The 25,734-nt window shown below is 45.8% G+C and overlaps 1 protein-coding gene across 2 annotated transcripts in view; it reads right to left on the bottom strand.

Moving 5' to 3' along the window:
* PLA2G10 (phospholipase A2 group X) overlaps positions 1-25,734 on the bottom strand; it is an 84,335-nt gene that overhangs the window by 48,242 nt on the left and 10,359 nt on the right. The window lies entirely within an intron of this gene.

Raw genomic sequence — 25,734 nt, 5'->3', positions numbered from 1 at the left:
AATAATGTCACAATTTTACTTAAATCATTTTTTATGACATCAAGTGCAACTAAAGAAAGATGGATTGAAATATCATTCCTCATTGTTAAATGCCTCATAAGTCTAGGATCTAAATACATTTACCAACCCTACCCATAACCCTAAGCCAACTCTACCCCTAACACTTACACAATTATAACCATACACAACCCTAACCTTAACCCTACACTACCCTAACCCTAAACCAACTCTACCCCTAACACTATGCTTACACTAACTATAACCATACACAATCCTAACATTAACCCTACACTACCCTACCCCTAACCCTACACTACCCTAACCCTAAAGTAGAATCAGCTCTAACCCAGCATTAACATTTACCATACACTAACCGTATATTTATATTAACCATACACTGTTTCTAACTTTAACCCTAAACCAGCATAAACTCTAACCTGCCATTAGCTTTATACTATAGAGAAATAGTGCACTAACCTTAATGCTAATGTTTACCCTAACTCAGAGGGATTCCCTCTGCTTATGTGTGATGTCCAAAAGAGGGATTACATCTGGCAGAGAGTGTCAGCTGATCGCATTCAGCCAGTAAACTAAGTCCTTTACTGCCAAACTCAAACAGAGACCTTTCAGCTAACTTAGAGGCTGTGTTGAAGAGATGAAGTGGTCCCTGGAGGACCACAGGTACAGTCACACTGCTGTAAAATCTATGGGGGGAAGGGGCTTAGGGTACACTGTGGTGGTTATGGAATACTGTTTCTGTTTTGAAGTATGAATGTAAAAGAGCAAGAGTCTGATGGCAGTAGGCAAGCTATTCTATAGGAGAGGAGCCGCCCGCGAGAGGTCCTGCAAGCGCGAGTTGGCGGTACGGGTGCGAGCAGCGGTCAGGAGGTGGTCGGTCACGGGCAGAGCGGAGGGTATGAGGAGGGGCAAACCTATGGATCAGTGAAGAGATATAAGAGGGGCTGGAATTGTTCAGTGCTTTAAATGTATGGGTTAGCACTTTGAATTGACTCCTGTAGGATACAGGAAGCCAATGTAAGGACTGGCAGAGGGGCGAGGTGTGAGAGGACCGACTAGAGAGGAAAATCAGTCTAGCTGCAGCATTCATTACAGACCGTAGCGGGGCAATACGGCTTTTGGGGAGACCAATCAGGAGAGGGTTACAGTAGTCCATGCGGGAAATTACTAGAGCATGGACAAGCTCCTTGGTAGCATCTTGCGTAAGAAATGGGCGTATGCGGGCTATGTTTTTGAGTTGGACCCTACAGGACTTGGCAACAAACTGGATGTGAGACTCAAAGGTGAGACCAGAGTCAAGTATGACGCCAAGACAGCGCGCTTGCAGGGATGGACTTATGTGGATATAACTGACTTGAAGGGAGAGCGAGAGAGGAGGATCAGTATTAGGAGGAGGAAAGACAAGGAGTTCAGTTTTAGAGAGGTTAAGTTTGAGAAAGTGTGAGGACATCCAGTCAGAGATGGAAGAATGGCAAGCAGTGACACGTTGCAGGACGGCAGGGGAGACGTCTGGGGAGGAGAGGTATATCTGAGTGTCATCAGCGTACAGATGGTAGTGGAATCCAAAAGAGGCAATATGTTTTCCAAGAGAGGCAGTATAAAGAGAAAATAGAAGGGGACCAAGGACAGAGCCTTGTGGAACTCCAACCGAGACAGGACGAGGGGAGGAGGTATCCTTGGAAAAGGAGACACTGAATGAGCGTTGGGAGAGATAGGAGGAAAACCAAGAGAGGACAGAGTCACAGAGACCGAGCGATTGAAGAGTTTGAAGGAGGAGAGCATGATCAACGGTGTCAAAGGCAGCAGAGAGGTCAAGGAGAATTAATATGGAGTAGTGACCTTTGGATTTAGCGGAGATTAGGTCATTCGTCACTTTGATAAGAGCGGTCTCAGTAGAGTGGAGAGGGCGAAAGCCAGACTGAAGAGGGTCAAGGAGATAGTCGGAATTAAGGAAGTGAGAAACACGGGTAAAGACAAGTCTTTCCAAAAGCTTTGATGAGAAAGGGAGCAGGGATATGGGACGATAGTTAGAGGGGGAGGATGGGTCAAGAGATGGTTTTTTCAGGATAGGTAATACAGTGGCATGCAGTGGCGTACACACACTCCATGGGGCCCCGGTGCGAAACTGATCCGTGGCCCCCCCTACCGTGAACCTATCCCCCCTGACTGTGGGCCCCTCCCCCCGACACATACATACAGACACAAACACGTACACACACCCCCGACAGACACATACATACACACATGCAGACACATACATACAGAGACACACACGCAGACACATACATACAGAGACACACACAGACACATACAGAGACAGACACACACATACATACACACATACAGAGACACAGACACACATACATACACAGACATACAGATACACACATACAGAAACAGACACACACACACACATACAGAAACAGACACACACACACACACACAGAGACACAGACACACAATCATACACACATACAGAGACACATACACAAACATACATACGCAGACATACATACAGATACACACACACACACACATACAAAGACACAGACAAAGACACAGACATACATACACACACATACATATGGATGCACACACACACACACACACACACACACACACACAGAGACACAGACATACATACAGATACACACACACACATACACATACATACACACAGATACAGACACAGACATACACACATACAGAGACACAGACATACATACACACATACACAGACACAGACATACATACACACATACAGAGACACATACACAGACATACATACACACATACACAGACACAGACATACATACACACATACAGATACACATACATACACACATACAGAGACACAGACATACACACATACATACAGAGACACAGACATACACACATACATACAGAGACACAGACATACATACACAGACACAGACATACATACACACATACAGAGACACAAATACACAAAATGTTTCCTACCATGTGTGGGTCCAGTGGTGGCTCAGCCTGATGGGAGTCAGAGTTCCCACTCTGTCTGCCTGGGTGCGGGACTTCCTCCAGGAGCGTTCAGCACAACGGGAGCATCTTTGCAGATAGCGTGTTGATTTATTATGCCAAGGTAGGGGTCGTGTCCTCCTCGAGGTGCATGTTTGGAGTGGGGCTGCAGTGTTCAAGGCAGATGTGAGGGTAGTGTTATATGTGGAGATGGCCAGTGAGGGACAGGAGAGGGGAGGGATGGATAGCAGTTGTGAATCAATGTCAGCTGACAGCTGCTGGAGGTCAATAGAGTTAAGGTTCCTCCGGAGCTGAGGGGGGTTAGGCTGAGGTTGTTGGGTGAGGGGGTAATTGAGAGCAAACGATAAGAGGTGGTGATCAGAGAGAGGAAATGGGGTGTTGCAGATATTAGATAATGTACATGAATAAGAGAAAATAAGGTCAAGGGTATTGCCAGCTACATGAGTGGGAGAATTAGCCCACTGCAATAGTCCAAGGGAGGAAGTAATTGAAAGTAGTTTAGAGGCTGCTGGGGTTCAAGGTGGGTTAATGGGAATATTGAAGTCTCCAAGAATTAGGGATGGAATGTTGGAAGAGAGGAAATAGGGTAGCCAGGCAGCAAAGTGGTCAAGGAAGAGGAGAGGGGCACCAGGGGGACGATAGATAACGGCAATGTTAGCAGAGAAGGGTTTGAAAAGGCGAATTGAATGAATTTTAAATGATGGGAAAGAGAGGGAAGGGGGGGTGGGCAGGGTTTTAAAGGAGCAGTGGGGTGAGAGAAGAAAACCTACACCGCCACCTTTAATCTCTGCTTGTCTTGGATTGTGGGTAAAGTGAAGACCACCAAAGGATAGTGAGGCAGGGGTAGCAGTAATTTACTGCATGATATACACACAATGTTTTAATCTGACATGGCAGTGGTCAGGGAGAAGGTAGCCCTACTGACAGGACGCACGGCTGCTGTTGAATAAAATGTAAGGAGCACTATGGTAACAGTTACTGCTACAGATTCTGTACTTAACTGTCTACAGAAGGGCTATGCAGACTTAAATGCATGTATGGCAATAATAGAGGACAGGACCATGGCCTGGAATCAGAGGGGTACATTTCCTGAGAACATTCCCCATGAAGAATTACTGCACTGCCTTTGTCACCCCCTCATAAGCTTTTTACCACCTAAACAGTCTAAGCAGTTTTTCATTGAGTGTTAAATACACAAGGCTACAAAGCTCCCTTCAGAAGTGTATGTACACTAAAAACTGAAATGGGGGGTGTTAGTTAATGAAGACCAGGAAAAGGCAGGAATTTTAAATAACTATTTCTCCTCCATATACAGGGAGTGCAGAATTATTAGGCAAGTTGTATTTTTGAGGATTTTATTATTGAACAACAACCATGTTCTCAATGAACCCAAAAAACTCATTAATATCAAAGCTGAATATTTTTGGAAGTAGTTTTTAGTTTGTTTTTAGTTATAGCTATTTTAGGGGGATATCTGTGTGTGCAGGTGACTATTACTGTGCATAATTATTAGGCAACTTAACAAAAAACAAATATATACCCATTTCAATTATTTCTTTTTACCAGTGAAACCAATATAACATCTCAACATTCACAAACATACGTTTCTGACATTCAAAAACATAACAAAAACAAATCAGTGACCAATATAGCCACCTTTCTTTGCAAGGACACTCAAACGCCTGCCATCCATGGATTCTGTCAGTGTTTTGATCTGTTCACCATCAACATTGCGTGCAGCAGCAACCACAGCCTCCCAGACACTGTTCAGAGAGGTGTACTGTTTTCCCTCCTTGTAAATCTCACATTTGATGATGGACCACAGGTTCTCAATGGGGTTCAGATCAGGTGAACAAGGAGGCCATGTCATTAGATTTTCTTCTTTTATACCCTTTCTTGCCAGCCACGCTGTGGAGTACTTGGACGCGTGTGATGGAGCATTGTCCTGCATGAAAATCTTTTTTTCTTGAAGGATGCAGACTTCTTCCTGTACCACTGCTTGAAGAAGGTGTCTTCCAGAAACTGGCAGTAGGACTGGGAGTTGAGCTTGACTCCATCCTCAACCCGAAAAGGCCCCACAAGCTCATCTTTGATGATACCAGCCCAAACCAGTACTCCACCTCCACCTTGCTGGCGTCGGAGTCGGACTGGAGCTCTCTGCCCTTTACCAATCCATCCATCTGGCCCATCAAGACTCACTCTCATTTCATCAGTCCATAAAACCTTAGAAAAATCAGTCTTGAGATATTTCTTGGCCCAGTCTTGACGTTTCAGCTTGTGTGTCTTGTTCAGTGGTGGTCGTCTTTCAGCCTTTCTTACCTTGGCCATGTCTCTGAGTATTGCACACCTTGTGCTTTTGGGCACTCCAGTGATGTTGCAGCTCTGAAATATGGCCAAACTGGTGGCAAGTGGCATCTTGGCAGCTGCACGCTTGACTTTTCTCAGTTCATGGGCAGTTATTTTGCGCCTTGGTTTCTCCACACGCTTCTTGCGACCCTGTTGACTATTTTGAATGAAACGCTTGATTGTTCGATGATCACGCTTTAGAAGCTTTGCAATTTTAAGAGTGCTGCATCCCTCTGCAAGATATCTCACTATTTTTGACTTTTCTGAGCCTGTCAAGTCCTTCTTTTGACCCATTTTGCCAAAGGAAAGGAAGTTGCCTAATAATTATGCACACCTGATATAGGGTGTTGATGTCATTAGACCACACCCCTTCTCATTACAGAGATGCACATCACCTAATATGCTTAATTGGTAGTAGGCTTTCGAGCCTATACAGCTTGGAGTAAGACAACATGCATAAAGAGGATGATGTGGTCAAAATACTCATTTGCCTAATAATTCTGCACTCCCTGTATATTAAGGAAGAACCCATGGCAATAGATGTGCAAATTATTGCTACTAAAAACTTGCAGAATAATTGGTTAACTCAAGACAAGGTGCTGCAGCAACTAAAGAAAGTTAATATAAACAAAGCTCCAGGGCCTGACGGTATCCATCCACGTGTATTTAAGGAACTAAGTGTAGAAATAAGTGAACCTCTGTTTTTAATCTTTCAAGATTCTTTTCTTTCAGGAAGTGTTCCGGAGGATTGGAGGAAGGCAGATGTGGTTCCTATATTCAAAAAGGGTTCAAAATCCTTGCCTGGAAATTACAGACCTGTGAGCTTAACTTCTGTGGCTGGTAAAATATTTGAAAGGTTATTAAGGGATAATATTCAAGAATTCCTTGAGGAGAACATGGTTATCAGCAAAAATCTGCACGGTTTTATGACGCACAGGTCATGTCAAACTAACTTGATTGCGTTCTACGAAGAAGTAAGTAGAAGTATAGATCAGGGTGTTGCAGTGGATGTGATCTATTTGGATTTTGCCAAGGCATTTGATACAGTTTCACACAATAGATTAGTGTTCAAACTCAAGGAAATCGGTCTAGATGAAAATGCTTTTTCTTGGGTAGAACATTGGCTTGAAAACAGAGTACAAAGAGTTGTCATTAATGGTAAATTTTCGAGCTGGACAGAGGTGGCAGGGGTCTGTTCTGGGCCCCCTTCTATTTAACATGTTTATAAATGATCTTGAAGACAGCATTAAAGGACCACTCTAGTGCCAGGAAAGCATACTCGTTTTCCTGGCACTAGAGTGCCCTGAGGGTGCCCCCACCCTCAGGGACCCCCTCCCGCCCGGATCTGGAAAGGGGAAAGGGGTTAAATCTTACCTTTTTCCAGCGCTGGGCGGAGAGATCTCCTCCTGCTCTCCTCCTCCGATCCTCCTCTTCTCCTCCCCGTCGGCTGAATGCGCACGCGCGGCAAGAGCTGCGCGCGCATTCAGCCGGTCACATAGGAAAGCATTCATAATGCTTTCCTATGGACGCTGGCGTGCTCTCACTGTGAAAATCACAGTGAGAAGCACGCAAGCGCCTCTAGCGGCTGTCAATGAGACAGCCACTAGAGGACATAGGGGGGAAGGCTTAACCCATTCATAAACATAGCAGTTTCTCTGAAACTGCTATGTTTATGAAAAAATGGGTTAACCCTAGAAGGACCTGGCACCCAGACCACTTCATTAAGCTGAAGTGGTCTGGGTGCCTAGAGTGGTCCTTTAAAAGTCATGTTTCAGTGTTTGCAGTTGACACAAAACTTTGTAAAATAATATAATGTGAGCAAGATATTACTTTGCTGCAGAGGGATTTAGATAGACTGGGGGACTGGGCACTCAAATGGCAGATTAAATTTAATGTTGAAAAATGCAAAGTTATGCACTTCGGCGTAAAGGATACACAAGCAACATATACCCTTAATGGAAGCGAATTAGGGATAACAACACACGAAAAAGACTTGGGAATTGTTATAGACAACAAACTATGCAACAATGTGCAATGTCAATCAGCAGTGGCCAAGGCCAGTAAGGTATTGTCATGCATGGAAAAGGGCATTCCTTCTCGGGACGAAAATATCATTTTGCCTCTTTATAAATCACTGGTAAGACCACATATTGAATATGCTGTGCAATTTTGGGCACCTGTTCTAAAGAAGGATATTATGGCACTAGAAAAAGTGCAGAGGCGGGCTACAAAATTAATAAAAGGAATGGAAAATATCAGCTATGAAGAAAGGTTAACAAATTTAAACCTATTTAGTTTAGAAAAAGTCGCCTGAGAGGGGATATGATAACATTATACAAATATATTCGGGGCCAATACAAACCATTGTGTGGAAATCTATTCACAAACCGGACTTTACAGAGGACACGAGGCCATGCGTTTAGACTGGAAGAAAAAAAGATTCCGTCTAAGGCAAAGGAAAGGTTTTTTTACTGTATGAAACAATCAGGATGTGGAATTCTCTGCCTGAAGAAGTGGTTTTATCAGAGTCCATACAGATGTTCAAACAGCTACTAGATGCATACTTACAAAAACAGAATACTCTGCTTGTCGGAGCCACAAGAGGTTCTCCTTCTTGGTCCTTTGAAGGTTTGCAACTAATCTTCTAAATCTAAGGGGACCTCTCCAGGCAGACAGCTCTGTGGCGTCAATCTCTCAAACCTCTCACTAAATAGCTACATGATAACTATATATATATATATTATAGGTGGGGTCCACAACTGCTGTGGGCAGAAAATAATTGCAATACCTACCAATCATGTGAGCACCAGAACCACCTACCCTCCTGCATTTCTTCCTATTGTCAGAATGTCTCCTCTATTATGTCTTTTATTCCCAGGACCTACTCCATCAGGGGTGACAGAACCTTCAACCTAGTGCTAGACCACAGCTCTAGTACACCTTTTATACAGCTAGACTGGCTCAGTAAGTCTATAGTCTGCTTAAACTATGCAGTTCATCCTCTCTAATTCTAAATTTGATATGCCTTGTTTTTCTTTTATTTTTGTCTTTTCATTTTCTTTAAGTGGCATATTATTCAAGTTGATTGCTTTCTTTATATACCTGTTTCAATATTTCACTCAGGCCTGTCATAAGCTACTTGTATTTTTTTTTTAAAGGGACACTATAGGCACGAAAGCAACTTTAGCTTAAAGAAGCAGTTTTTGTGTATATATCATGACTCTGAGTAGGACCCCTTGCTCACGGAGCCTAGAGGGATATTGGCTATACCTCACTGATGATACCTTACAAGGTTGAAATGATCGTCTGGGGTTGCCATATCTCTCGTGCAGAGGAAACTTGCTGGCATTTCGGATCTGGACTACCTGTACAGGTAGGACCAGTCTGATATGCTTCAGATATGTTTTCTCTGTAATGGCCAGTGGTGTATCTTGGATTTGTGCTGCCCTAGGCACGACTAAATTTAGGCACCCCCCTAATCTAAATTTGCCCCACCACTTCGTGTCAAGGCCACTTTTTTGAATGACAGACGCACGCCCTCATTGACACATGCACTGACATACAATCACTGACAGATACATAGTTATTGGCACACGCATACAGTCATTGGCACGCACACTGTTTAAACAACCCACACTTTCAATGACAGACACACTCACTGACAGGCACAAACTGACATACACACACTGACATGAACATCCTCACAAATTTGACAGACACACACATTCACTTACAGACACACTGACAGTTACACACACACTGACATACACACTCCCTGACAGACACACACAAACACACTAGCTTACACATACATACACACACACACTCACTGGCAGACACACACACTGATAGTCACAGACACACTCACTGACAGACACACACACACACTGAGGGATATACATCTTATTCAACTTCAGTCTGACAATCTTGACAGTTTTACAATATGGCGTATAGCATAGGGCTGTTATCTATATTATGTGGGTTATAAGTAAATGCCCATTGCACCCAGTGATTAGACAACCAGGCTCATTGTGCTGTTTGACAAGTGGCATGCCCCACACAGTACTGGGTAGTCATTAGCTGTAAGAGCAGATTATGGATGTACACTGGTATGGTAGATAAGGGGTGCTGATGATGCATGCCTGGGGAAGATGATTCGTAAACCCCAGTAAGGCAGGTGAGAGGAGGTGGGGGGAGGAGAAAATGAATGTCCCTGATTAAAAAAAAAGATTAAGGGAGCATGTACCCCGGCTGCAGGGGGCAGATCCCACAAGATTGGGGTATATGAACAGAATAGGGTGCAGTGGGGAAGATTGTGGTATATGGGCAGGTTGGAGGGCAGTAAGGCAGAGGTGCAGATTTGGGGGCAGTAGAGTAGATAGGGGTAGCTGGGGCAGATTTGGGGGCAGTAGAGTAGATGGGGTAGCTGGGGCAGATTTGGGGGCAGTAGAATAGATGGGGTAGCTGGGGCAGATTTGGGGGCAGTAGAGTAGATAGGGGTAGCTGGGGCAGATTTGGGGGCAATAGAGTAGATAGGGATACAGCAACACCGATCTGGGGCAGATTTGGGGGCAGTAGAGTAGATGGGGGGTAGCTGGGGCAGATATGGGGGTAGTAGAGTAGATGGGGATACAGCAACCCCGATCTGGTGCAGATTTGGGGGCAGTAGAATAGATGTGGGGGTATCTGGGGTAGTTGAGTAGATGGGGGTTGCTGGGGCAGATATGGGGGTAGTAGAGTAGATGGGGATACAGCAACCCCGATCTGGGGCAGATTTGGGGGCAGTAGAATAGTATCTGGGGCAGTTGAGTAGATGGGGGTTGCTGGAGCAGAAGAATAGATGGGGGTAGCTGGGGCAGTTGAGTAGATGGGGGTTGCTGGAGCAGAAGAATAGATGGGGGTAGCTGGGGCAGTGGAGTAGATGGGGGTTGCTGGAGCAGAAGAATAGATGGGGGTAGCTGGGGCAGTGGAGTAGATGGGGGGGTATCTGGGGCAGATTTGGGGAAAGTAGAGTAGATGGGGGGTAGCTCACCCAGTAGCAGGACTGTTTGGTTCTCTCCAGCGAAGCTCTCTCCTCCGCACTCAGGGTACATCCCATGACTGCTCAAGGGGTCCCAGAACCGTCAGGAGCGGGTGGGGAGGCGGTCCCGGTCTCAGCAGGGGATGGTCCCGGTGGGGAGGTGTTAGTATATCCCAGTGGTAGGCAGCGGGTGTGTGACTATGCAGGTGGTCTGTCTAGCGGTCGGTGTCTCTATCCCCTTCTATCTGTCTCAATGGAGGTGGCGAGGGAACTGAGCACTTCCTGCTCCCTCGCGCACCGCCGGGGCCGGAGTGATGTCATATTCCGGCTCCCGGCATAATAGAAGGGCGCGCGAGGGAGCAGGAAGTGCTCAGAGTTTGTGCTCCCTCACCGTCCGTCTAAACTTTGAGCCAGCTAAATGCCTCGGGAGGGTACAACGGTGGGCAGCCGGCCACATGAGGCAAACAAGGCATTTGCCTAGGTACTTAGGGTGGCGTTTTTTTGGCGCCCCCCTGAAAGTGCCGCCCTAGGCAAATGCCTTGTTTGCCTCGCGCAAAATACAGCCCTGGTAATGGCATTAGATGAGCTAAAACCAGCATGAGATCTGAGCGGGGACCCACCGATGGGCAGGCTAATTGAGCAGTTGTCTGTTCTAACCTCTCTTGCTACTTGTTTTTTCTCTCCTTAATCCAATTTTATGTATACTAAAGAACCTAATTTGTATGTTTTTCTCCTTTATGCCCTTTCCTGCCCACAAACAATATGAAGCCTTTTGGATATGGACACACCCCGACCAGCGTCTGTTTGTCAGTGAAAATATGTGGAGGTGAAGCAAATCAGGTGAAGGTGTGGGAGAAGGTATAAGAAATAGGCTCGCTGGGAGCCTAGCAGCGCAACTGACTAGACGCCATATTACATAGCTCCGAACAAAAAACATAGAATCCACCAAATATCTCCAGCATCACTACATACCCGGCCGAACAAAGGGCAGATAACGCAGCAGCACATCACCCCGAACCTGCCGATGCCTTTTCTCCACACCCCGGGGAAAAAAAGACAGAGCCGAGGCTCCAAGGCCTACCACGCCAGTAGACAGCCCTCCGCACTCGCAGGCCTCCCGGACTGGGACGAACCAGACCTTCTAACCTTGCTGGCAGGCACTATGTGCAGGAGGAATCAAAAGACACCCGCGACTACCACTGGAACGCAGCAGTGATACCGGAGAAACTGACGGAAGCCAAGCACAGAGAGATGGACACAGGTTTCTTCAGGAAGGAAGAGATTCTTTATTGGATCACCGATCGGGACTCAGAGGGACTAGCGTCACCAAAATACAGCAAAGTCTGAGTACTGAATACATAGAGTACATTCCTTATATAGCACTGTAGCTCCTCCCACAATTAACTACACCCACACATACCCTTAACCTATTTAATGAATAGAGTCTAAACTCATCCATCCGGTCTAACCACGTGGCTCATCTGATACAAAGGAGAGGGACGCGTAATTCCAGTTCTTACATTCCTGCACCTGGTCAGTACAGTGATGACAGTATCTTAGCTACGTGTGATTAACCAACTGATACTACAAACACATATACATACATATGCCTTGTGGCAATCTTAGCCTGCTAAACTTGTATTTTACTGGAATTACATCACATTCCCCCCTTTGATGCCTCTGATATTTCACAATTACTTGAGGCATCACTTAACCTTGGTTTGCATATACCTCAGGTTACCATGAACCAGACCAGACTTATCTTATGATGTGAATCTTTTAACACTCATCTTCCTGCATTGGTTCTCCTTGATCTAGAGCCTTATACTTATATATCGCCATTATCTGTGCAGCAGCCTTCCTCTCTGCTATACTTCCTATCAGGCTTTGCACAGACCTAACTACTAAGGGTATAAGACACGGTAGGAGTAGACACAACAGTAAAATCAGTAGGACTCCACCTACCACTGCCTTAAGCCCTCCAAACCACTCATACCAGCTACCAAACCAACTACTTGGATTGTACCCTTTCCATACCTGAGTAGGCACATGCGCTAGTTTAACCATATGGCTAGTAAGCTCAGCTATTGCTTGCCCTTCGTCATCTATTTGAAGACAGCAATTGCTCAGGTTAAACTTCCCACATACACCTCCCTCTACTGCCAAAAGGTAATCCAAGGCTAATCTATTTTGGTACACTGCTGTCCTCATCCTGGTATTATGCTTCGCTAGAAGATTGAGCGCTTGTGATGTCTCATTTGTGATAATCTCAACCACCGCCTGTAATCTTATAATACGGTTGAGCATATAAATAGGGGTTCTATAACCAAAGGTACCATCTTCTGCCCACGTGGCTGGCCCATAATAATCTATGATACGCTGGGGAGGCCATTCATTATCTTCCCAGGTGCCTATCTCTAAGGGTCCCCTTTTCTTCCTATGATTCACATCATACACTTTAACACCTAAAGTCTCACCTGTTTCAATCGGTAACAAGAAGAAGGATGGTTTGAGCATACCCAACACACATGCCCCTTCCCAGTCCTGTGGCAACTCCGAATAGGCTTTCTTACCACAGATCCAGTACAAATTTGCTGGGGCTCTCCAGGTAGATGTGATGGATAAATCAAACCACACATCCTTTAAACTGGCATATCTAGCAAACGGGTTAGATGGTTCTGAGACATTTGAAGCCGACCACCAAGTTGTATTTTTAGTATCATCATCATAAGCTTTTTGCCCTAGACAAGTTAATTCTCCTACAGAAGTATTATACATTATTCCTTTCCTTGCTATGCAAACATAACCTATGATGGAGGTCTTTAATCTCCACTCAGATTTACCTCTAACACTCAAATGATAATCGGCTTGTGTAGATATTAATTGGTCAACTGCCTCAGAACCGGACATTACCTCCTTTGCTTCCCAAGGCCATTGGTCTCCCATGTTAGTACCTCCACACACATAGCAGTTGGTAACATTAAGACTACCGGCAATACTTTCAGCTAAATCGATGAACAGGTTTTTAGCATTATGGGGGATCTTATTATCTATACTCATCTCTTCGTAAAAGGAATGGTATACTTGATGAGTCTGGGAGGATACCGTATCAGTCTCTATTCCTATAAACAATAATGTCCCAGGATCTAAACCCGTCCCGTATATTTGAAACCCAAATAAATTTCCATACTTATCTAGGAACTTGTCGGGGTTATTAATAAGTATATGGACTGGGTTGCATTCCATAGACTTACAATAAGGGCTAGTCGGCAACTTAGTCACTATCATGTCTTTATCTACTGTCTGTCCCCAAGTTGCCCACCCCACACAAGACCAATATGGACAAAAGTTATAGTCTTTATTTGGGCATCTAGGACTTACATATTTATTTTTGCTACTGGGACAAATATATTTATCGTTAGACCCATACGTCCTCTCCCATCTAAGATCCCCACATACATTCCACGGCTTTCTACCACTCGATATCGCTTTACACGCATCAAATAGCAGAACACCCGAAGAATGTACGGATTCTAACACCGTTTTATTAATTAGGGTCCCCTGAGGATCTCCATTCCTGAGAGTCAACCAAATTGTACGAGGTTGATACTCCGGACTGAAGCACTTAGGTTCTCCTACTCCTAAATGGCACACACTATAATCTATATTTAAGTATCTACATCTCGATACATCTCCTTTACATTCGTATTGTGAATGCCAAATTAGGGTTTGGGAAATATGGTTACCTGTTCTCGTAGTCTTAATGCATACCTCACAGCTAGGAGTGTCGGTACCTCTACCTTCCTGAATATAAAAACACATATAAATAAACACAATCAAAAGCACATCTTTCGCCGTCATCCTCAGTCTTCGTCCGTGCGATGGAACCTCAGCTTCCAGGATGTGAGGGGCTGCAGGGAATGGAGTTCTGCTCATCTTCACAGGTGTCCCTTCGAGACTTTCCTGGCTTATACACTATGTGATGGTAAGCGGACAGGCTTTATTATGGCCTTCTCACTCACACCTGTAACAATAAAATTTGTAATCCACAATAATTCCTCGTTACTCCGACTGAGTAGTGCGTTTCAACCGGATCTTGCAGGGATTCTCTGGATCTGCTGTAATTTGCCAAGAATCGACTGCTGCTGGTTTAACCCTGGAGTGATGTATCCACGGAGTTACTTCGGCTACTTTTATCGCTGTAGGGGTAGACAAAAGAACAACATAAGGACCTCTCCACTTGGGCCCTAACGGTACATTATTCCACTCTTTAATCCACACTTGGTCTCCTGGATGATAACTATGAACAGGGGGATAAATATTCACAGGTAATCTATCTTGTACCCATTTCTGTACCTCCTCCATAGTCTTACCCAACTCTACAACCTGCTGCCGGGTAATTCCTTCTCCCAACTGACTCAAGTCCCCCCTTAAGTTACCAAGTACGGGAGGTGGTCGCCCATACATGATTTCAAAAGGAGAGAGGCCCATCCTTCTGGTAGGGGTACTGCGGATTCGCAATAAAGCTATGGGTAAGAGAACGTTCCACTTAAGTTGGGTTTCCTGACACATTTTAGCCAACTGGTTCTTTATAGTTCTATTCATTCTCTCTACCTTACCAGAACTCTGGGGTCTATATGCAGTATGAAGCCTCCACTTTATACCAAGCATATGAGTCAGTTGTTGTAGGCACTGGTGAACAAAAGCTGGACCATTGTCCGATCCTATAGAACAGGGTAGTCCATATCGGGGTATTATTTCTCGTAGCAGGAATCTCACAACTTCTCCTGCTTTCTCTGTACGAGTAGGACATGCTTCTACCCAGCCTGAATAGGTGCACACAATTACCAACAGGTAACGATGTCCACCCGATTTAGGCATTACTGTAAAGTCTATTTGTAGATCGGACATGGGGAGTCCCCCCATAAACTGGACTCCTGGTGGCTTTACTGGTCCTTGTCTTGCATTATTCTTAGCACACGTTACACATCTGCGTACAATGGCCTGAGTCAAGTTGGACAATCTTGGTATGTAGAAATGTTTCCTGAGAGATTCTTCAGTACTGTCTCTCCCAGAATGTGTCCCGTTGTGATAATTTTGGACAATTTCTACCGCTAGTGATGCTGGTATGACTATTCTTCCATCTTCTAGCTGATACCACTTGTTCTCCAGATACTTTCCCGGTTCAGTCTTTAACCACTCCTCTTCTTGAGCTGTATAAACTGGAGTCCATTGGGACAGTGGAGTTGGTATAAGAGCAGCTATATGCCCCACATACTCCTGTCTTCCTGATTCAGCAGCACGCTTAGCTGCACTATCTGCCATCCGATTTCCCTTGGTTACATCACCATCTCCTCTCAGATGCGCTCGACAATGTATGATACCGACTTCTTTCGGCTCCCACACTGCTTCCAATAGTTGTAGGATTTCAGCTGCGTACTTGATTTCTTTGCCTTCTGAATTCAGTAGTCCTCTTTCTTTATACAAAGCTCCGTGGGCATGAGTGGTTAAAAACGCATACTTAGAGTCCGTATAGATATTTACTCTTAAACCTTCAGCCAATTGTAACGCTCGTGTTAGTGCTATTAATTCTGCCTTTTGTGCTGATGTTCCTTTCGCCAGTGGCCGAGCTTCTATCACCTTGTCTATTGTTGTCACTGCATATCCTGCATAGCGGATCCCTTCTTTCACATAACTACTGCCGTCGGTGTAATATTGAACATCGGGGTTCTGGATGGGAAAATCACGAAGATCTGGTCTACTTGAAAATACTTCATCCATTACTTCCAAACAATCATGTTGACTTTCAGTAGGTTGCGGCAAAAGGGTAGCTGGATTTAAGGTGTTTACAGTCTCTAAATGCACTCTTGGGTTTTCACACAACATTGCTTGATACTTGGTCATACGGCTGTTACTAAACCAATGATTTCCTTTGTAATCCAACAACGTCTGTACTGCATGTGGGACTCGTACATAAAGTTCTTGACCCAGAGTGAGTTTATCGGCTTCAGCTACTAGCAGGGCGGCTGCAGCTACGGCTCTTAGACAAGGTGGAAGTCCGCTGGCCACTGCATCCAGTTGCTTAGACATGTAGGCAACAGGTCTTTGCCATGATCCCAAGTACTGTGTCAATACTCCCACAGCCATTCTTCTTTGCTCGTGTACATATAAGTAGAATGGTCGTGTGTGATCAGGTAGACCTAATGCTGGGGCACTCATCAAAGCCTTCTTCACATCTTCAAATGCCGTTTGCTGTTCTTGGGTCCATAAGAAGGGGTCGTGCTCTGTACCTTTGATGGCTGCGTACAGAGGTTTTGCCAGTATCGCATAGCTGGGAATCCATATCCTACAGAAGCCTGCTGCCCCCAAGAATTCTCGCACTTGTCTTCTATTCTTGGGTATTGGTATTTGGCAGACAGCTTCTTTTCTCTCTGGCCCCATAATCCTTTGACCTTCAGAGATATGGAATCCCAGATACTTGACAGTTGGCAAACACAACTGAGCCTTCTTCCTGGACACCTTGTATCCTGCCTTCCAGAGAATATGTAGTAGATCGTGCGTTGCTTGCTGACATTTTTCTTTTGTAACTGCTGCTATCAACAAGTCATCTACATATTGTAACAATACACATTCTCCTGGGATAGACTCGAAATCCAGTAGATCTTGACTTAGAGCTCAACCAAATAGGGTAGGTGAATTTTTAAACCCTTGGGGCAGTCTTGTCCAAGTCATTTGGCGTTTTGAGCCCGTTACAGCGTTCTCCCATTGGAAAGCGAAAATACATTGGCTTTCTGCGGCAATTCGGAGGCAAAAGAAGGCATCTTTGAGATCTAAGACTGTGAAGTAAGTAGCCCCGCCCGGAATTAAAGCAAGCAGGTTATATGGATTGGGTACAACTGGATGTATGCTAACAACCGCATCATTGACTGCTCTTAAGTCCTGTACAGGTCGATACTCATCTGTACCGGGCTTTTGAACAGGCAGCAATGGGGTGTTCCAGGGGGAAGTACAGAATTTTAGGATACCATACCGTATGAACTTATCCAGATAGGATTGGATGTTCTTCTTAGCCTTCTGCGGGATGTGATATTGTCTCAGGCTCACTGGATAAACCCCATGTTTAAGTTCAATTTTTATAGGTGGAATATTGCGGGCCAGTCCTGGTAGGTTGTTCTCTGCCCAAACTCCTGGTATGTTAAATAATGTCTCATCACTCCTAGGGTTTTGGCTAGTCAACACTGTATAAAGTCGCCACTCTTCTTCCTTTGGTATGGATAAAGTCATAATACCTGAAGGTCCATTAAACTTTAAAGATGTTGTTCCATCTGGTAGGAACGTAATCTGCGCTTGTAATTTTGATAGCATATCACGTCCCAGCAATTGGACTGGACATTCAGGCATATAAAGGAATTGGTGTTTTACTACGTGGCCTCCCAATGTACAGAGTCGACTTTTAAGAACCGGTTTTTCAGCACTTCTTCCAGTTGCTCCTATCACAGTAATAGTCCTTCCAGATGGAGGAGCAACTAGATTAGTCACCACTGAATGTTCAGCACCAGTGTCGATCATGAACGCACTCCTTTTCCCCCCTATTGATACATCGACCATAGGCTCCGCTCGACCAAGGGGGATGGAGCCCGGTCGGTATCAATAGTCCTCCATGACCGTGTCAGCCAATCCTACAAAGTCCCTACCTTCTCTATCGCGGGACCTTTGCGCTGCTGGAATATACCTGTCTTCCCTAACACTTCCTCTGTTCCCATTACTCCCTCTATAACCATTACTCCCTCCGGGGCCTCCTCTACCTCTCGCTCTACCTCTAAAGTTTCCGTAGCCTGCCCTGGGTTGGTCTCTCTCGTACTGCTCTCTTTGCGGACATTCGTTCCTCCAATGCCCTTCTTCCTTGCAATACGCGCATTGATCCCTACTCAAAGGCTCCCTACTCCATCTATTATTGCCTCTATCTGGGCCCCGTTTATCTACGCCTGCGATCGCTACCGCTAGCATATCAGCCTTTTTACGCATCTTGCGCTCTTCCTCTTTCTTACTTTCTGTATCCCTGTTCATATAGACCTTATTTGCTACCTCCATTAGTTGGGTGATGGACATACCTGCAAACCCTTCTAACTTTTGTAGCTTGCGCTTAATATCTCCGTATGCTTGGCTGACAAAGGCGGAGTTAACCATTCGGGAATTGTCTGCGTCTTCCGGATTAAAGGGGGTATACAAGCGGTATGCCTCCAATAATCTGTCATAAAAGACACTGGGCGCTTCATCGCTTTTCTGGATCACCTCAACTGTCTTCGACATGTTAATGGCTTTCTTTCCTCCGGCTTTCATGCCAGCAATTATAGCGTCTCTATAGGCTCTGAGTTGAACCATATCAGCACCATTTACGTTCCAATCGGGATCAGTGTTGGGATAATGTGTTGCGGCCCATGCTGCTGGATTAGCTTGGTTCAAAGCACGGGCTCTATCCTCTAATGCTTTAATGGCTGCTTGATTTATTCTTGTCCTTTCCTCATTGTTAAATAAAGTCATTAGTAACTGCTGGCAATCAGCCCATGTCGGATTATGCGTCTGTACTATTGAGGTGAACAGATCAGTCATGGCTTGTGGTTTCTCAGTATACGAGGAATTATGGGTCTTCCAGTTTAAAAGGTCGGTAGTGGTGAAAGGGACATATACGAAGACAGGGTCAGCGTGTGCCATTTGACCTGCGGCATCGATATAAGCTGACCCGGGATTTAAGCGAAGAGGCATCTGATAGTGCTTTAATTGTTGGGCACCAGTCAACTGTCGGGTTTGGATGGGGCTACGTAGGGAAGCGTCAGTCATGGGTTCCGGTCGGGGAGATATAGGGTATGGGGATGTGGGAGGTTGGTTTTGGGAAAAGGTAGTGAATAGAACACTTCGGGCCGAGCTAGATGAAGCTTGACCGGAAGTCTGAAGTGGCGCCAAATCAGGATATTCGTTTCTAATGGGGGTGGGTTCTGGTTCCGGAAGGGGAGATTTAGTATGAGGGGGGGTGGATCCTGTACTGGAGGAGGAAGCGGAAGTGGATGAGGGTAATGAGGGGAGGGGTGCAGGACTTCCTGCGTTTGCGTCACTTCTTCTTAACGGAAAGTAAGGGGGCGGCAAAGGGATCTCGGACTCAGGGGGCGTGTCCAAAATGGGCCTAACACCAGTCCTAGTGGACGAGCAAGTCCTAGCTACCATGAGGCGACACTGCTCCTCGTGGCATGTCTGGAGCCATTTTGGCGAGTCATTTACGGCCTGTCTCCAACAGTCAATATAAGGAAACTGGCCGTAAAGTTCAGGCCTACCCGATACAGCCACGTGTAAGCGCTGTACCAGAGTTGGATCCAAACTGCCACGTGGCGGCCATGCCGCAACCAAAGTAGGCCACTCCCTAGTACACAAAGTGACCAAACGTACAGGAGACATCTTTACCCCAAAATCACAAACTTTGAATCCCTTTTTAAAATTCTTAACCATACATCCTAAGGGATCCGGAATCGTTGACTGCGACGCACCCATACTTAACAATGGAACGTCGTCGACAACGAATACTATACACGCGTACTATTCAACAGTCACACCCGTTTCCTCTGGCAACAGCACCACGTGGTACGGTTACCAAGTGAAACGTACACAATAACAATAAACACTCAGGGAATTCCCATACACACACAGCTGCTACACCAGTCACTATATAATCAATATTATGCCCTTTGGCGTAACTACACAGTCACCCACGCTATAATTCTCTATATACGAATTACCCGTCTATAACACACCCCAGTAACATCGTCTTTTACAAATAGCGGTTACAGTACGGTTAGCATAGGTCAAAGCACAAGTTAAGGTCACAATACAATTATTAGTGGTTATGGTGTTAAACATGCAATGGACGACAATGATTAGTACTTATTATATAATGTCAGTAAATATACAGGGTTATGGTACCGTGCACTATAATACAGCAACACACTATTAACACTCTCGCTAGACGGCTGAGCTCGCGCTATCTAAGAAGATATACACTTTACTAAACAATCGTTAACACATTTACAATTCCCAACTAAACTATTGGCCAGTACCTTGAATGGACTACCTAAAACTATATACACCCGTTTTGGTTAGCCACACTGCCCAATCACCACATATACATAGCGAGCTAGAGAACCGAATTTACACAGGCGCCTCTTAGTCGCACTATACAACGAGCTAGAGATCCGAATTTACACAGGCGCCTCTTAGTCGTACTATCAAAAGTCTAGTGGGTTCCAAATTTACACGCCTTCCCACTTAGCCCAGATAGGATGAGAACTAGCGAACCGAATTTACACAGGCGCCGCTTAGTCTCCCGGTCCCTCCGACCTAGCGAACGTAATATACACCCTAGAACGCTAGTCTAGACAAGACACCGGTGTCCGGCTAGGGCTATCTTACACCAGGACCCCGCCTGACTAACCAAATCAAACGGTCTGACTAAAGAGCGTTCGATCGAGCGGTGCGCCTTCGCTCCTTCCCTCCGACAGAGGGGGCAGATACAGATTCAAAAACCCCTTTGGGCCTACCGCACAATCGGTATACCCCTAGCGGGTCCTGCCGTCTAAAACAGCAGTTATCTTACCTCCTCGTTCCTGAACCTGAGTTCACACTCATCGACGGGGACACCCCAGCACTTCTCACGTAGAGGCCGATGATCTCCTGGACAACAGACCAGTGGCGCCGAGACGAAGGGAGGTCCACGCAGAAGTTCAGGGGTGCAGCCGTAGAGAACGTGGGCAAAGATAGACCGTCTCACGCCTCTGCCTCTCAGCTACCGTTGAACGATGAGCTTCCCGGCCAATGCACCAAATGATACCGGAGAAACTGACGGAAGCCAAGCACAGAGAGATGGACACAGGTTTCTTCAGGAAGGAAGAGATTCTTTATTGGATCACCGATCGGGACTCAGAGGGACTAGCGTCACCAAAATACAGCAAAGTCTGAGTACTGAATACATAGAGTACATTCCTTATATAGCACTGTAGCTCCTCCCACAATTAACTACACCCACACATACCCTTAACCTATTTAATGAATAGAGTCTAAACTCATCCATCCGGTCTAACCACGTGGCTCATCTGATACAAAGGAGAGGGACGCGTAATTCCAGTTCTTACATTCCTGCACCTGGTCAGTACAGTGATGACAGTATCTTAGCTACGTGTGATTAACCAACTGATACTACAAACACATATACATACATATGCCTTGTGGCAATCTTAGCCTGCTAAACTTGTATTTTACTGGAATTACATCACAGCAGGACATATGCCAGATGCTGCAACACGCAACCCACATGACTGTACCGGCACCGCGAGAGGTCTCACTCTCCCGAGAACCCTCGACCTCAGGAGCCGACGGCGGGACCGCAAGCCGAAGTCCAACACCGGCACACAGAGAGACCCCATATCCACCCGTGACAGAAGCCCCGGCAACAAAACGGGAACTCCAAGACATGCTCATGTGGGAGGCAGACCTGGCAGCCCTCACAACAGAGGTACAGGCCGTTAAACGGCGCACACAAACAACTGAGGGAAACGTGGCAGACCTACAAAAGGGACTGCAAGCACTCAGCGACAGGGTGCAAAACCTGCAAGATACATGTCACGATTCGGGGAACACAACACGCTAACACACACACAGACACACACACAGAAAGTGTGCAGTACCGGTCCTTAGAGTGGCCGGGCTAAGCACACACAGAATAGTCAGGAGACAAGCCGAGTAAGGGGAACCAGAAAACAGAATAACGAGAAACAAGCCGAGGTCAAAGGGTAGGAGAAAGTCACAAAGTCAGTATAACAAGCCAGAGAGTACGTAACCAGAAATCACACGTTCAGAATCAATACTATAAAGCAAAGACCACAACAGGGCAGGGAGGAACAGGAAAGGTAAGTATTTAAACCAGAAGGTTAATTCTGATTGGCTAATTTCCAATCAGAATTAACGATCACACGTGGGAGATATCTAAACCTCCCACTGTGATTGAGGCACTGTGCCTTTAACGCCGGGTCAGGTGACTGACCCCGGCGTCTAACAAATTGGCCGGTCTCCCAGCGTGCAGCGTCATGCATGCTGCCGCCGGGGGACCCGGAAGAAGACGCGGGCGGCACCCGTGGCTGGGAGGATGCCGCCGGCCGAACACATGGCAGGAAGGGGACCGCGGACGGCTGGAGGGTGAGTGCCGCGAGCGGATTGCAGCCTCCCCTCGCAGCCGCCCGCGGGATCCTGACAATACACCAGCTTAAACGAACAGGCAAATACACATATTGGAAGACAGGGGAAGGAGAAAAAACATAAAGGTGCGAGGAATAGCAGAGACAATACCCCTGGAAGAATTGCCACACTTCGTGAGACGGTTAGTGACATCCTTACTGCCAGCGAAAGAGGCCAAATTCCTTGCATTTGATGGGGCATACAGAATTACCAAGTCCCCAAGGGCCCCCAAAACTGCACCACGTGACGTCATCCTTAGATGTCAATCGATGTCTACCAAGCTAAGCCTACTAGCGGCGATCAAAAGGAAAACACCATATACCTTTGAGTAATGTAAAATCTCCTTCTTCCAGGACCTCAGCAGAGCCACACTGAAGTGGCGAAAAGCCATGCAGCCCCTCGCGCAGACCCTACAAAAAGAAGGGGTGACCTACAGATGGGCAACACCACACACAATGTGGGTCACCAAAGAAGGGAAGCACTACAAGGCCACAGACCCCGCAGACGCCCCCGCGCTCCTGGCGACACTGAACTTACCTCTTGGTCATGCCACCACCCACGAAATGCCAGGCACACAGCCTCAAATGAACTCTGCAACCGATACGCATTCATCTGTCCACAGAGGAGATAGGAGACCGACGACCTGAAAACAGCAGACCCAAGCTGCAGAGACATATAAGAGACTATCACAGTTTTTAAAATGTTTAATATGTTTGGAGATACTTCTCCGACTACTTTACCTACATACACATACACACCCACCGACACATGCTTTGCCTGGACACCTACACAGTACACATAATACGCACACACCGCTTAGCAACTCCCCCCCCCCCCCCCCCACACAGGGCACAGAAGTGCCAGGAAAGAAGGAACCGTAAGGGGACATGGGATCAGAACTCCAGAACTGGGCCAAAAGCTAGAGCCCACACTAGCGACTATCTCCCATAGAAGTCCCATTCATCAAAGGGGGAACCTACCCGGAAAATAATGTAGACACTAGGAAGACCCACAGACCCCCCACCAGATGAAGGCAACGCAGTTGCAAAGCCAACTCTCCCCTTACCTAGACCCAAATGACCTCGACAGAGCATCATCACTGGCACACAATCCCTGCAGCACTACACAAAGGGGGGGTCAACTACCCCTAATAGCGACCAGCTCGTTACAACCCAACAGACCACCATAACCACAAAAATGTGCAATACACTAACCCAACATGACTACTAAGACATAATGTTACATGCGATGTTACCCTGTGTATATAACCATGGTGTAAAAGCATATACGGATGTTACATGCAAATCTGCACCAAAAATAAAGAATTTAAAAAAAGAAATAGGCTCGCTCAAAAAGCAGAAGTGGCGTGTTGCGAAAGGCGAGATGTCACTTCCGGGTATAAACCGGGCTGAGAATGGGCATTATAGGGTCTTGGAGGCTTGTCCTAAGGATGGCTTCCTATTGGAGGATATGGAAGAAGCGGTGGATACCCCTAAAGAAGTATGATCACCTACAATGGGAGAACAGGCTGGTCCTTATGGCAATTGGCCAAAACACCATCATGTGAATAGAGACTTAACTTGACAGCAGCATTGAAAAACTGACAACTTCTGGAGCTACATACATAGCTGACTAAGGGAGCTCAACCAAGTGAAACACGTATTGGCATTGGATTACAAGTACTTAGTGTTTCTATGCTTTTAATTTTATTTGTTTTAGAAATTTATTTCAACTATGTTTTGCTAAATAAGCCTTCATTATTCATTCAGAATAGTTTATGGTTCTATGTAATTCTTCGCTCCAGAAGAGATTCATTTGAGGTTCTGCCAACCCTGAATAATGCAACAGGTACTCTTAGCTTAAAAAAAACTTTTAAGCTAATTCATATATGGAAGTATAAAATATACTGTACCATTTGAGTTCTTTTTTTTCTTTCCACATACCCATATTTGGAGACCCACTCGATAGATGTTGGTATGTTACCATAAAGGCATAAAGGCATTGATTACAGAGCCAGTAGTTACAGGCTCTGGTCAATGTGAGTGGATCTTATCACTTATCACTTAATACTTCAATCCATGTGTATAACCATCCACACTATATATTTGTTTTTGTTTCCTTCTTTTATGTACTCAATTTCTACCCATGACGTACCATTTTATTAAGGGTAAATATAATTGCACTTGCACTTTTTTCAGCGCTCCACTTTATCACTTTTATCACATTTGTATTTTAGCTGTGTGTAGGTATAGGGGTTTTCCCACATTTGAGTGTTTTGATCTGCTATTTCAGTTTTAGAATTCAAATTCTTAAAGGACCACTATAGGCACCCAGACCACTTCAGCTCAATGAAGTGGTCTGGGTGCCAGGTCCGTCTATGGTTAACCCTGCAGCTGTAAACATAGCAGTATGTAGAGAAACTGCTATGTTTACAATAGGGTTAATCCAGCCTCTAGTGGCTATCTCACTGACAGCCTCTAGAGGCGCTTCCGCGCTTCTCACTGTGAAAATCACAGTGAGAAGGCGCTGACGTCCATAGGAAAGCATTGAAAAATGCTTTCCTAAGGACTGATTAAATATCCGGCGATGGAGAAAGGTAAAAGTTTAAACCCTTCAGCCCAGCAGGAGTGGGACCCTGAGGGTGGGGGGGGGGACCTAAAGACTCTATAGTGCCAGGAAAACGAGTTTGTTTTCCTGGCACTATAGTGGTCCTTTAACCCCTTAAGACCGGAGGGCGTACAATTACGTCCTTTTAAAAGCGGCTCTAAACGCCACAGGGCGTAATTGTACGCCCTCCGTTTTTTGTTACTTACCTGGTCGCCGGCAATCCCACGCCGGCGATCGCGGTTGGGGGGACTCCCAGGGAGCCCCCCGCGGCACCTCCGTCCTCTTCAGCCCCCCCGGGCCATGTGAGAGTGAGGTCCTTGCGAGGGCCTCACAATCACATGGCCGGGATAGCTGGCTGCAACAATGCCAGCAGGGGGACTAACTGTAATGACAGTTAGTCCACCTGCTGGCTGGAAATAAAATTAAAATAATGCTAATGCATCAGCAGAATC

This window comes from Pelobates fuscus, chromosome 8 (genome assembly GCF_036172605.1).
Source record: "Pelobates fuscus isolate aPelFus1 chromosome 8, aPelFus1.pri, whole genome shotgun sequence".
Taxonomy (NCBI): Eukaryota; Metazoa; Chordata; class Amphibia; order Anura; family Pelobatidae; genus Pelobates; species Pelobates fuscus.
This window is presented reverse-complemented; position numbering and strand designations above follow the sequence as displayed.